Below are 14,134 nucleotides of genomic sequence, written 5' to 3'. Positions count from 1 at the left end.
ACCAGCAAAAAAGAAAGAAAGAAAGACAAAAGAGCAGAACATGCAGGACTAAGCCCCCTGAGCGCGCGTGTGCCCCGGCAGCGGCCCTGGGAGAGTTCAGGTTCTGGAGCGCCTCTCCCGCCCTGCTCCTGGCTGACTGATGCCAGGGCCGCCTTCGCACACCGTGAATGAATGTCAAGCCCGGGAGGGTCCCCGAGCCCCTGCTGCCTGCCCAGGCCCCCACCCACCTGGCGGGGTTCGAGCAGTTTGTCGCCACTGGACTCTCCTCCTGGGGTCCACACAGTGACAGCCCCCGAGCTGTGCCCAGGCCACTGCCGCAGTCGTGGAGAAAACCCGTGGGCTCAGTGGTTTGCACCGCGTGCAGAGCTGTGTCACTCTGCCGGGGTCACTCCCTGCTTCCCCTTCCGCCAACCCCAGCCTCCTGTGCTCCGGAAAGGAGACCCGACCTGGACCAGTCACCAGAGCCGGGGTTGAAGTGCTGGGTGTAGACGCCTGGTCCCAAGGACAGCCCAGAAACATGCACATCTCCCACTGCCCTGACAGAGCCCCTCAGGGGCACAGATCTCCTGGCTTGGTCCCTGGAGCCACCTCCCTCCTAGGGCGAACCTCTGTCCCTAAAGGTTTGCTCTGCAGTGCTCACAGGGTACATAGTAACGTTCCTCCCAGAAACCTGGGGGTGGCCTCTCCTGCCTCCTGAACCCTTTCCCACCTGCTATGTGAAGACTCAGTTTCTGCGGCTCAGAAACAGAGACCACGCCCCCTAGACCGAGGGTGTGATGACATGGTGGTGGGAAAGCATCCTCCAAAGGTAGGAATGGGGGTGGGGGGGGAGGCCACCAGCTTCCTTTCTCAAACGTTCCCAACAAGGCAGGTGCAGGTCAGCACCTGGGCCCACACGTGGCTCCTCTCTCACCTCTGACTCTGGGTTTTGGCCCCAGACAGACCTTTGTTCAACTCTGAGCCCTGGGCTCTGACCGGCTGGGAGGCCCCCGGAGACACATGTCATGCCCTGAGCTGCTGAAGCCGCAAGGAAAGCTGGCCTGGAGACTAAGAAGGAAACCAGGTTGGGGCGCCCAGAAAAGAGAAGGGCCTGACATGAGGGCCACGGATTCAGCCACGGGTCCCGGTCCACTGGGCGCCCTGCTGAGCTTCGTGGCTGTGGCGGCCAACAGGAGTCCTGTGTTTTGTCCCCCCGATCCAGAGTAAGTTCCGCCCTCCATGGCTCCTTCCCAGCTGCCCTCGACCCCAGTGGCCCTGCTCGTGCATCTGGCCTCTGGGACATGTGGCAGGAGCTCCGAATGGGCCCCAGGACCCCTCAGCCGTCCACCTCGGCCAACTGGGCAGCCCTCAGGCCTGCCACGTCTGATGTCGGCTCAGGCCTGCTCTCGCGGGGAGAAGGTCAGAAGGAACTCGCTCGCGCCAAAGACGGGGCAATGAGGCTGACCAGCAGCCCTCAGGAAAAGGAGACACTTAGGTCACAATCAGCTCCACGAACAGCCCAGCCTCCTCCCCCAGAGGCTGCAGAATCAGCCCCGGGGCCGGCTGCCCCCCTGTAGCAGCGCGAGCTGAGGACCGGCAGAGGCCCCATCTCACACCCAGAGATGCTGATCCAGGGGGCTGGGGGCTGTTGGGGGGCCTGGAATCTGCATTCCTGGCCAGCCCTGCTGGGGTTCAGAGGCCAGTGACTCCTCTCTGACCACAGGCTGCAACACCAGGCAAGGGAAGGAAGACGCGACCGGCTCTGATGGCCGCTCCGAGCAGGCCCAGGGAGCCTGACCCCTGGCCTTTGAGGAGGACCCCCGATAGGCCAGGGGGTACCCAGGAGGGAGTGAGCGGGGCTGTCTTCCTGGGTGTGTGATCTGTGCCTTCACACAGGGCCCTGGGTCTGTGCAACCCTCCACGGTTGCTGTTTTGTAATGTGCTCAGATTTCTGAACCAGGGCCCCACAGTTTTCTTCCATACTGTGGGCTCATGATAGAAAATACATTAGTTATCTCTGTCCCCGGTTCTTGGCACAGAGCTCCGAAAACCTTTGCGAAGTCTTAAGTGATAAGAGCCCCAGAAGCATCCTTTGTTGGAATCGTTGGTCTTTGACCCGGGTCTGACACAGAGCTCCTAAATCCCTTGGGATTTCCTGGATCATAGCCCTGTGTTTGTTCTACGGTGAGCCTGGGTGCGCTGCTGGATGGGACCGGTCCGGTCACCGGAAGACCCCGCCGCGATGACAAGGTTGGAATTTCCAGCCTCACCTTCCGTTCTCCAGGGAGGGGAGAGAGGCTGGGGTGGAGTTAATGATCCATCGTGTCTGTGTGATGAAATCCCACCGCGGCGTGGCTCGCAGAGCTTCCCGGCTGGGGGCACGCGGACGGGCTGGGGTGGGGGTGGGGGGGCGCCGTGCATGGAGGGAAGCCCCTTCCCACACACCTCACCCGACCCATCTCCTCCAGCCGGATGTTCACCTGTGTCCTTTGTTGTATATTCTTAGAAGGGACAGTGAACAGTAAACAAGCCGTTTTGGTGAGTTCTGAGAGCTGCTCTAGCAAATTAATCGAAGGAGGAGCTTGCGAGCGTCTAAAGCTGGCAGCCAGGAGGTCAGAAGCGCGGGTGACAATCTGGACTCGCCGCTGCTGGCCCAAGGTGGGGGCACAGTCTTGGGGGCCGGAGCTACGAGCCCGTGGGCCCTGACGCTCTCTCCAGGTGGATGGCGTCGGAAGCAAGCTCAATGCTGGGACAGCCAGTCGGGGTCAAGGACTCGCCCAATCCAGGGAAAGCCCCCCGCCCCCACCCCCCACCCCCTGCCTCTGGTGTCTGAATTGTCAAGCATGGCAGCAGCATGACACAGGAGGAACAAGGGGGCTTTGCTAAATTATTCAATGTTTCTACAAATTCCGTAGCCAGGCCCAGCCGGGGTGGCTAGGCGCCTCGGGAAGCCTGCACCCCGCTGCGGGGCTGGGTGTCCTACCTCGGAGAGCGTGGGAGGGTCACGGAGCAGGAAATGATGAGCGGACGTCTGGGGGACCAGCCGAGAAAAGAAGATTCGGGCTTGTCTAGGGTGACCCTGAGGGGGGCACCGAGGCTGGTGGCTGGTTGCTGGGGAGGAGGCCGATGGAACATCAGAGCCGCTGCAGGGCTGCACAGGGTTTTGCTCCCCCTTCCACCGGGAGGACGTGCTCCGGGTCGGAGACACCTGGCCACCTGGAATGCCGTTCCTGGCACCCGGAGCCTCTGTCAAAGGACCTCAGTTGCATCTGGCGGTGCATTGAGAGACCGCCATGGGGCCAGGCCTCAGGGGCATACATGGACCCCCTGCCCAGGTTCAGACCCAGAGCAGGCCTGATCACCTGACTCTTGGTCTTCACAAGTGTCATCTTGCACGTGGGATCTTCCCCAGGTGTGGGTGAGGCTGGGCGGCACCGCCGTGGCCAGGCCTCCTAGTACACCCGCCCGTGCTGTCTCCTGTCTGGGCCAGCATTCCGTATTGGCACGGCTGCACCCTGGCACTCAGGTAGAGAGGCACCTCCTGTCCGCCTTCTCCTTGGCTGTTAAAGCCAGAGCCACTGTTTCCCACCTCCCCGGTGCTGCCCCGGCCATGCCTTGTTAACAAATCCACTTTTTCCGGCTGCTCCGAGCCGTGGCTGTCTGCTTAGCTCTGTTTCCAGGGGCAGACCAGACAGTCCAGACCCCAAAAGGACAGGGCCTTCCCTATCTCAGCCTTCACAGACACACCAACAATGGAGCCTGGTTGTTTGGAAATTCCTTGCCCTGGAACTTAATACTCTTCTGGCTTTTAGTTTCAATCTCGTGTCTGGAAAAGCTTTATTTCTGAGACTGGTCAGGCTGATGGTAGCTCAGGCAGGGTATTTGAGAAGAGAAGCCTTGTCTCTTCATTTCTGGGTTGAGTTGTTGCTGGTTTGCCCAGGTCTGTTTTAGCATGAAAGTCCCCCAGTCACGCCAGGCCTATGGTCCACAGAGCGGGACTCGGGGTCATCAGAGTGTGTGGGGGGGGTGGTTTCCCCAGAGAGCAGGGCTCGGAGGCTTTTCCTCCTCTCCTGCCCGGCCCTCCTGGGCAAAGGCAGCTCGAGGCCCCAGTCTCCCCAAGCCAGGGCTGTTAGTCTGCAAGTGGAAAGTCAGAAATAAAATCAGTTTAGCTCTAGGCCAGGGGTAGATGAGTAAAGTGACCAACGGGATAGACCGTTCATAAATGTCTCCAGACGTACGCAGGCACCTGCTAGCCAGCATCGAGGGAGAGGGGCTTGTCGGAAAGTGGGGTTGAGGAAACTGGCCCTTGTTGGTGCGAAATTAAGCTGGACTCCTCTACCTTGTGGCACATCTTGAATGGTGGACTCCAGATGGGATAATAACTTCAATCGCAAACATGACACAGCCATACCTCGGCTCGTGCCCCCGCAGACGCCGTGTTCCTTACACACTGGAGGTTTGCGTTAACCCCCATGGAGCAAGTCTCCTGGCACCAGTTTCCCCACAACAGGGGCTCGCTTTGTGTCTTTGGTTGGTTGTTGTTTTGTTTTGTATTTTAAAGATTATTTATTTATTTGACAGAAAGTGAGTGAGCGAGCGAGCGAGTGAAAGCATGAGCAGGGGGAGGGGCAGAAAGAGAGGGAGAAGCAGACTCCCCGCTGAGCAGGAAGCCCGATGGGGGACTCGATCCGGGGACTCTGGGATCATAACTCAAGCCGTAGACTCCCGACTGAGTCACCCAGGCGCCCCTCACTTTGTGTCTTTGCACCACAATTTGGTAATGAAATATTTGGTAAATACGTCAAACTTTCTCATCATGATTTCAGTTGCTTTGGTGACCTGTGATTTGTTACGTGGTCAGCGATTGTGACTCACTGAACGCTCACATGATGGCGAGCATAGTCTGGCAATAAAGTACTTTTGATTAAGGTACGGACACTTAACAGACACAGTGTGATCGCACACTTAAGAGACTGCGGTGTAGTGTAAACAGAACTTTTCTATGCCCTGGGAGAACAAATACTTCATTTGACATGCTTTATGGCAATATCTGCTGTATTGCAATGGTCTGGAACTGAACACGCAATACTTCTGGGCTGTGCCTGTAGGAGGAAACTATGATAGAGAATCTGTGTAACCCAGAGACTGGAAAACACTTCCTGTACCAGACCCCAAATGCACACGCTACGGGAGGGAATAAAAAAGATACGGACTCTGCTTCACAAGCCCTGCCCCCTGTCCAGACCACAGCCATCCTTCCCACCCCCACGGCTCAGACACCTTCCTTCCGGCATGTCCCATCTCCAGGTCCCGGACTCCACATGTTCCTACGGTGACCTGTGACCAGTGGTTGTGTCCCACTTCCTGGGACAAGCCTCTCAGCCCTCAGGATTCTGAGTGACAGAGTGTCTTGTTTTTCGAGATGATGGGGGAGTCCGGATACTTTATGGGAGCAGACGACTCAGGATGGGGGGCCGGCCGCAACCGGAATGACCAGCTGTGTGACTCTAGGGTTGGGACTGAAGCCACACGCTCCCAGACCCGACCTGGGGGGGCAGGATGAGGAGCTAGAGGTCGAGGTCAATCCCACAGCCAATGATTCAATCAGTTGTGCCTATGTAATTAAATGCCAATAAAAATGCTGGATGCTGAGCTCGAGTGAGCACCCCTAGAGGACAATAGCCTTTGAGTATTGTCACACTCAATGCCAAGAGAATGACCCTCGTGATGGTGCGGGCTCTGCATTCCCCAGTTCTTCTGTGTATCTCTTCCTCTGCTCAGTTCTAATTCGGATTTTTGGCTATAATACAGCTGTAACCATCAAGAATAGCACTTTTCTGGGTTCTGTGTGCCCTTCCAGGGAATTATCAAGCCTGAGAGAGACTATGGAGACCTCCAAATTCATTGCCGGCAGCTCCAAAATGAAGGTGGTCCTGGGGCCCCCTGAGCTTGGGGTGGATGTCCATAGTGAGGTCTCGCTTGTGGAGGATGGCCCTTGACCTTGAGTTTGGCTAGCCCCAGGGAGCTCCCCTTCCCGAGGCACCACCCACTGGTACAGTGCCCCCTCGCTGGCTGCCTGCTTCTCGTGTCTCCTTCTCTCTGGATCGTCCTCCAGTCTGCTCTCAGAGAGGATTGCATAAAACTCACATATTCCCTGACATTCCCCTTGAGCCGTCACTGGCTCCTGTTACCCGGGGGGGGGGGGGTGTCGAAACTCCGTGGCCCCTCACACCAAGACCTAGAACCTGGCCTCTCGCTGACCTCTCCTCTGCCCAGCTTGACCTCAGGAAATTTCTTTCTGGGCCTCACCCCACTCCTTCTATTTTCCTGAATCTTATTCTCCCGACATCAGTCATCTCTATTTTGACCTTCAAAACTCAGCCGGTGTATCCTTTCCTTCTGGAAGTCTATCTTTGACCCTTTTCCTATGACTCAAGGCTGATACAAGGGACTCCTGCCTTGCTCCTGGGCACCTGTCATCGCCTGTGATTCTGATACTTGATAGTGGGATTGTTGGCTTGCCCTTCTGGGTCGATGACTGTACTATGTGCGTCTCAAAGCAACCGTATCTTCCAAATCCCCACAGCATCTGAAAGCCAAGAGGCTCCCCGTATGTGTTTGTGGGATGAAACTGTGCATGAATCACTCAGCCCCAAGAATCCTAGCTGACTTAGTTATCATAAGAGAGTAAAATTTACAAATATTTGTTCCTCAGACTGACACCATCAGAAGGTTGCTCCTGCGTGCAGAATACAGGGAGCCCTCCCCCACATTCTGCCCGATGTTTTGTCTCTTTTTAGCATCATGTGATCTTTACAAATCACTTGTCCCCAGAACAGTCACGAGGGATCTATGGATTATATGTCATCTGATTTTAACTACAGTGACTGTCTTCAAATGGAAATGTGACTTCAAAATGGCTCAGGAGAAAAAAAAGATCCTAAAATCGAAAAAAAATCAATTTATTTTCAATAAACTGAAAATAATAACAGTGGACATGGTTTTGTCCCCAGTCCCTGGCACAGAGCTCTTAAAGCCCCGGGAATCTCCAGAGTGTTTTGTATATATGCTAATGAGATGACCCAAAGGGTGTTAGAAAGTTCCAGAGTAGGTGCTGGTCCACAGAAAGACCCCACCAAAATCAGGGTGTTTGAACTTTCAGTCCCTCCACAGAGGAGGGAGAGTCTGGAGATTGAGTTCCGTCCGCAGCAGCCAACCGTCTAATCAATTGTACCAAAGTCATGAAGCCTCCATCAAAACCCCAGAAATGACGGGATCTGACGAGCGCATTCACGTTCTGGGAAGTTGGCGCACTGAGTTCCAAGGGAACAAGGCTCACCTGCTTCCAACCCTTCCAGACCTGGCCCTGTGCTGGCTGTTTGTGTCCCTGGGATAATAAACTGTGACGGTCAGGAAGGCAGTGTTCTGGGCTCTGGGAGCCATTCTTGTGAGTTATCACAGGGCGGGAAGCCCTGAATTTGGAGGTGGCTGAGCAGACATGTGGGCGCCCTGGACACCCCACTGGGGCGTGAGCCGGAAGCGGAGATGGTCTTAGGGGCTGAACCTTTAACTTGGGGGTGTCTGACGTGAGCTTCGGCCGGATGGCGTCAGCAGGGAATTGCATAGCTGGTCACCGGCAGGTGTCAAGGAGATGCAGAATTGGTCGCGGGTGTGCAAAAGCAGCGTGCATTTCGTGCCCGCAGTGACATCAGTGCACACTGCACAGTAGGGCGCGGAGCTGACGAACACCCCATAAAAACAACGCAGGTTGAATCTGAAAACCCACTGAGGCTCTTGGGAGCGGAGGTCAGTATCCATTGCAATTGCTGACCAGACCCCTGCCTCTGGGTCTCTCGGGCCCTGACCGGGGTGACGCCCCCTCGCTCAGCAACACGTTGGGAAACCCAGCACCTAGAGCCCCAGCGGCGTCTCCACACCCTCCGGGATGGCGCTGCCCACTCCGGTTCTGCGCCAACCCTGGCACATTGGATGAAACGTGTTTAGAAGCTTCTTTTGAGTTCAGTTTTAGTGGAAAAAGTCTAAGAGGCGTCACCGGCAGGGAAACGCTTGCATGGATCCAAGAACGGACTAGCAGGTGACAGCAGACGCCCGTTGTTCCCTCCACCGCAAACGCTGCTGCAAATGCTGGAGAACAGCGGGGAGACCCTGAGCAATCGTGAAAGCACTTACTCAGCGGCAAGTGTGCTCAGCCATTGCATAAAACTACAGATCCTGCGACTGTATCTGGAAAAGATTATTTGTCACTAAATGAAACGCACAAAGAGCTACTTTTCTTTTTCCCTTTATGAGCCACTCAAGGAAGGTATTTTCTCAACTGTAAATGACCTCTTTAAAACAATGTGTTATTGAGAAGCTCTGCAAGCTACCAAAGAGGCATGTTCACTTGGAATTTTTTTTTAAGGAAAGAATTCCGGATCCGGTTACAAAGATAGTGAAGCAGGGGATTCGTTCCTGTTACAAAGATAGGGAAGCAGGGGATTCGTTCCTTTCATTGTGGAGGAAGTCAAGGTAATCCACGTGAAACAACCGCATGCAAATACCAGTGGGTACTTTCATCAAAACAAAACCTTGGGGCGCCTCGGTGGCTCAGTGGGTTGAGCCGCTGCCTTTGGCTCAGGTCATGATCTCAGAGTCCTGGGATCGAGCCCTGCATCGGGCTCTCTGCTCGGCGGGGAGCCTGCTTCCTTCTCTCTCTCTGCCTGCCTCTCTGCCTACTTGTGATCTCTGTCTGTCAAATAAATAAATAAAATCTTAAAAAAAAAAACCAAAAAACAAAACCTTGCGGCGCTTGGGTGGCTCAGTTGGTTAAGCGTCTGCCTTCGGCTCAGGTCATGGTCTCAGGGTCCTGGGATCAAGTCCCGTGGCGGGGGTCTGGCTCCCTGCTTAGCGCGGAGTCTGCTTCTCCCTCTGCCCCTCCCCCCTGCTTGTGCGCTCGCACTGCTCTCTCTCTCTCTCTCTCTCATGCCCTCTGTTGAATGGATAAATAAAATCATAGGAAAAAATACCTTTTTTTTGATGAAATAAATTGTTAACTATGTTTTTAATTGAGGTATAGTTGCCATACACTGTTATATTAGTTTCACATGTACAACATGATGAAAAAAAATTGAGGTGTATATATCTTTTCAAGATAGTGGTTTTGTTTTCTATACCCAGTGGTGGAATTATCGGATTGTGTGATAATTGTATTTTTTTTTTTATCATTTTGGGTTTCCGTATTCTTTTCCATAGTGGCTGCACCAATTTACATTTCCCCCAGGGCATGTGGATTCCCTTTTGTCCATGTCCTTGCCACTTGTAGAAACACTTGTTGTTTCTTATCTTTCTTTCTGATATCTTTTCTTATCTTTCTGATACTAGAGAAAAAAATACCTTTAAACATAGTAGAACCTTCTCCATTTTTTGTGATGACAGAGGGAAAAGAACATCCTTTGTTCCACAAAGGTCCAAACGTGATCTGTGACAGGACAGTGAAAAGGCCCACGGAGCTGAAGACAAATGAAACTCAAGTGTCCCAACTTAGTGACCCTTTCTCTGAGTCACGGGACTATCGCCTGGCAGATGCCTCAGGCGCGCACACGCAAAGTCTGTCCCTTCCGACGGAAATGACATTCTGGTAATGCCAAGAAATCGCTTTATCTTGTACAATTGAGCATTGGGAAAATACATTTGAAAATGCTACTGTTGTGTGTGGGGTTTTTTTTTTTTTTTTTGGTGGTGGGACCACTGGCAGTGCATCAACCAAAGAGATTCCGTATCTGCACACTTGCACACTTCAAAACCCTGAGCACGTCATTCGCCCGCCGGCTTACAAACCGTCGCGATGAAGAGATTTGGTGAACTCCGAACACATTTATTAAAACTCTAAAACCTTCCAGTTAGTTTACACAAACCGCAGATGACAACAGGGAAGATGGAAAGCTATTAGCCAGATTTTAGCAGCCACCAAAAATCTTTGTGTAATTGGTAGGTTTGAAAGAGAAACATGATTTAGCCCAAGTAAACGATGAGGCTCTGGATTCATTTATTGATCTGGGTTTTTTTTTTTTATAATTTCTTTATTTCACTGCTCAGTGAAGAAATAATGTCTTCAGTGTTCATCCTCGCTGGGCATGGGTCACAAGGGTGCCTTCCAAGTTGAGGTTCCTCCAGACCCCAGCAGGACCTTTGCTGTACCGCCAGCCTGGATTATCGTCTCCCCGTTATGCCCAACACGTGCCTGTCTCCGACCCTTTCTTTGCACATGCCATTTCTCCCTTCTGGAAAGTTCTTTCTTTGTTCTTACCTACCCCTGCCCTGCGCATGCCTTGGAGCTCAGCCCAAACCGGACTTTGTTTGGGAAGGCCTCTCAGATAATACCTTTAATCCAGAAGGGGCTGGGTTCTGTGTCCCACGGGGCTCTTGATCCCAACCCTTCACACTGGGCATTGTCCTCTGTGTGCACCTTGCTTCTCAGCCACTTGAAGAAACACTCAACATCATGTTGCCCCCATACCTCTGCCAACCTCCACACGAGGCCACGCACACAGCAGGTGCCTGATAAGCAAACGAAAATGTGTGAACCCTAGTATAATTTGTGCTAAGCATCTCCCGCACATTTGGATCAATTCAGTGGGCACAGACTGTGCCTGCCCGTCCAGTCTGGGTAGACACAGCTCAGCCTGGAAGACCGAGAGGGACCCGTTCCAACCGGGCAACTCACGGGCTGTGGGAACCTTGGTCAGAGTCAGTTTCTTCATCTATGAAATGGGCAGACACTATGGGGCCCCCCAGGGTCAGTGTGAGCCGCAGTTGGACACAACGAGTAGCATCTTACATGGTATCTAGCTCCTAGGGGTGCAAAGTGCACCCTGAGAGAGTACCCAGATGCTGTCTATGGCCAGGGGCGCGCTTCCCATACCCACCCTAACTCCGGGTCCTTCCCGTGAAGCCAAGCCCCGAAACCGTGTGGTTTTAGCCTTGTCTTATGGAGCCCAACTCGGTGGCTGCAGGAACAAACAGTATGGAAATAGAGATACTCTCCTGAGTCCTTTCACTGGCAGACATGCACATAACTCGTCCCAGGCTCCTTGACCCTTGTGACTACCTGACATCCCCCAACCCCTGCCCAGAGCCGCGTCTGGAATTCCCGAAGCTTTTCTCACCCGTGACCCTGAGTCTGGCTGACCCCACAGTTGGAAACGAGTTCCATTCCCAGAGAAGGCTGTGGAGAGGCATTCCTGGGTTTTTATCTTTCCGTGCTAATGGCTCCCTTTTTTTAAGAATTGATTTTAAATATTTCCTTTTGAATGACAGGAGTCCTTCAAAAGCAAATAGGCTTCAAAAACAGAAAAACAATGCAGATGTGTATAAAGGAAGATATAAAGAGGTCCCATCCCCCCCCAAGCTGGGAAGAAACTGTTGCTGTCAGGAAAAGAGCCACAGCTTGTCCACATCCAGAGCCCACCCAGGGGAGCTGGGCCCCGGCACCCAACATTCTGTGTCCTGCCATTCCTAGCAGCGCACACCTTCTCAGTGAAGCGGTTGGGGCTGCTGCGAGGCCCCAGCTCCAGGGGTCCCCTGTGCTTGTGGCCCCAGGGCACACCAGAAAGCCTGCCTCACGGCCAGGGGCTGCCCTGCACCGGTCCCCTGACCCCAGCCCTTCCTTCCCGGAGGCCTCTCCTCCCCTGGCCTTCGGCTCACCCATGGGCTTCATCAGAGGCTTCCTTCTCAGCAGCTGGAGGGAACTTCCCATCTGGAAAGAACTGGATCTAAGAAGCGAGGTCAGCCAGGCCCGTCATCAGCCTCACTTGGGTCCAAAGTGAGCTTGGCATCTCTTACAAAGGGCCTGTGTGCAACCTAAAAGAGGTAATTTTTAGAACGCAAGAGGGAAGTGTCAGCGGACAGAGCAGGAAGTTGCTGTGTATATTGTGTGACTCCCTGGCTAACCCATCCTTTAAAAGATCAAATCAAATCAAAACAGTCACTATGGGCCAGATGCTGAAAAGAATACAAAGAAATGTAAAACACCGTTCCTCCCTTCAAGGAAATTGGAAATTGTGGATATCACTATCAACTGAATATATTAGTTGTTCCATCCGGCGCAGAAGGATCCAAAGCAGCACCCTCCGGTGTTCCAGAAGGTCAGACCGTACAGGAGCTCCACAAGATCACCAGGATCTCTGGGGTCCTCCCGGCTTTCAGAGACTCACCCCACGGGTGTAACCTTTGCCCTCACAGCCCAAAATGGCTGCTGAAATCTGGCCACTGTGCTGGAATCCCAGCCCCTGGGGAGGAGGCAGGAGATTAGGAAGGATGCTCCCTCCTGAAGGAACCTGACTCCCAGAGATGGTACTTACCGCTTCTGTCATACCCCCTGGTCCAGAACTTACTGGCACGGTCACACCTAGCTCCAGGGAGGCTGGGAAGTGTAGTCTTTGTTCATGGGGGTCCTGTGCTAACATTTGGGGTTTCTGCTGGAAGAAGGGAGAAGAAATGTTGGGGATATCGTATTCTACAATCCCAAAGCCTGAAGGAAACAATGGTGTTTTGGAGGGCAGTGGCGTCAGGGAGAAGCTGGGCGACAGGGCCTTGGTGCTCCGGTCAGTTATAAAGATTCTTAGAAGCTCCAGTCGAAAGGCCGTGGAGGACCACTTGTTCCCGTACCTTCGGCCCTAGTAATGGCTAACGCTGCTTCTTACGGTGTGGTTGCCCCTCTTCTGTTGGAGCCCACCGCTTGCTGGGCAGTCACTCATCGCCTGCTAAGGCAGTCTGCATTTCTTTGATTCACCTGGTTCTTCTCTAGCTTGGACTTAAACCTTCTGGAAACTTCCATGCAATAACAATTAATGCAGCAACCTGATGGGGTGCAGGTTCCATGAGGTGTGGGGGGCACAGGGGACTCTGACGTAGCTCCCGGTGTGCGCGTGGTGGTGCTGGACCCGGAGGGTGTGGGAGTCTACCCTGTGGGCAAGCCGGACAGGTGCCCTGAGAGCTGAGAACCCACCACCGTCAGCAGTAGCCCTAGCCCCGGAGGAAGCTGAGGGAAAGCCCTACATGGCAGCTCCCTTGTGAGGGCAGTGTGTGTGTGGGGTGCCCCCCAGCATGGTTCCTCAGGCCCCCACATTACTGTGGGCAGTGGGGACCCCCAGGTCCCCCGAAATGACACTGCCCTTGTTCTGGGAGGAACAACAGCTCTACAGGCCGCCGGGACAAAAGGGGCCAGGCGGGTGGGACGCTGTGCGCCAGGCGTTTGGGAGCTGGAGGCCGTGCCCGGGGCCTGCAGCCGGCTGGCCGCGTCCCCCAAGGCCTGGCCACACCACCTGGATCAGGCGACCTGCGTGTACTCTCCGGCTTTTTCCATATTTTCCCCTGAGTGCTCCTTCAAACAATGAAGAGGAAACACTCCCCACCCCAGCTGTCCAGGATACACGTGTCTGCAGCCTTTTTCCAGAGCAGGAGCCGCCGCTCGGGGGCCGCTGGCCACGGGAAGGAAGCCCACCCCGCACGGCCAGGAAGCAATAATGTGGTATCACTGATTTCACGGCCGCTTTAGTCTTCAGGCCATGACAGAGAGGTGCTGCCCGCATCCTTCCTCCAGCACGGACTGGTGGCCGTCCCCCGCGGCTGCCGCGGCGCTCCGCCACCGGCACACAGGAGCCGGGCCAGCGAGGCTCGGCGGCACCGACTGCCCTTCGAGGGCACGCGAGGCCTCGCTCACCGCCCAGCCTGGCGCTCCTCGGGCAGGCCTCCCTCGGCCACGCGGGACCTTTCCTTCCACCACCCCGAGCGCCACGGGACAGATCACAGGAGCCGCGGGAACCTGCGTCCGTCATCGGCGAGCCCTCGGGGCCTGACCGGGAAGAGCGAGAAGGGCAGGACCGGGGGGCTCCGGCCCGGGCTGCCCGCCGTGTCGGCTAGCTAAGGCTGCCGGGGCACAGCACCACACGCTGGGAAGCTTCAACGACAGACATTTACGTCCTAGTTCTAGAGGCCGGAAGTCCAAGGTCAAGGCGTTGGTGGTGTTAGTGCCTTCCAAGGCTGCGAGGGGAGATCTGGTCCAGCCTCTCCTTCTGCTCCTCGTGGTTTGCTGGCAATCCTTGGTGGTCCTCGGCTCGTAGGAGCATCATGGGGACGCCTGCCTTCATCTTCACAC

The sequence above is a fragment of the Mustela putorius genome, unplaced genomic scaffold (genome assembly GCF_011764305.1).
Source record: "Mustela putorius furo isolate JIRA1106 unplaced genomic scaffold, ASM1176430v1.1 tig00000813_pilon_pilon_pilon, whole genome shotgun sequence".
NCBI classification, from domain to species: domain Eukaryota; kingdom Metazoa; phylum Chordata; class Mammalia; order Carnivora; family Mustelidae; genus Mustela; species Mustela putorius.
Note: the sequence above shows the minus strand (reverse complement) of the source record.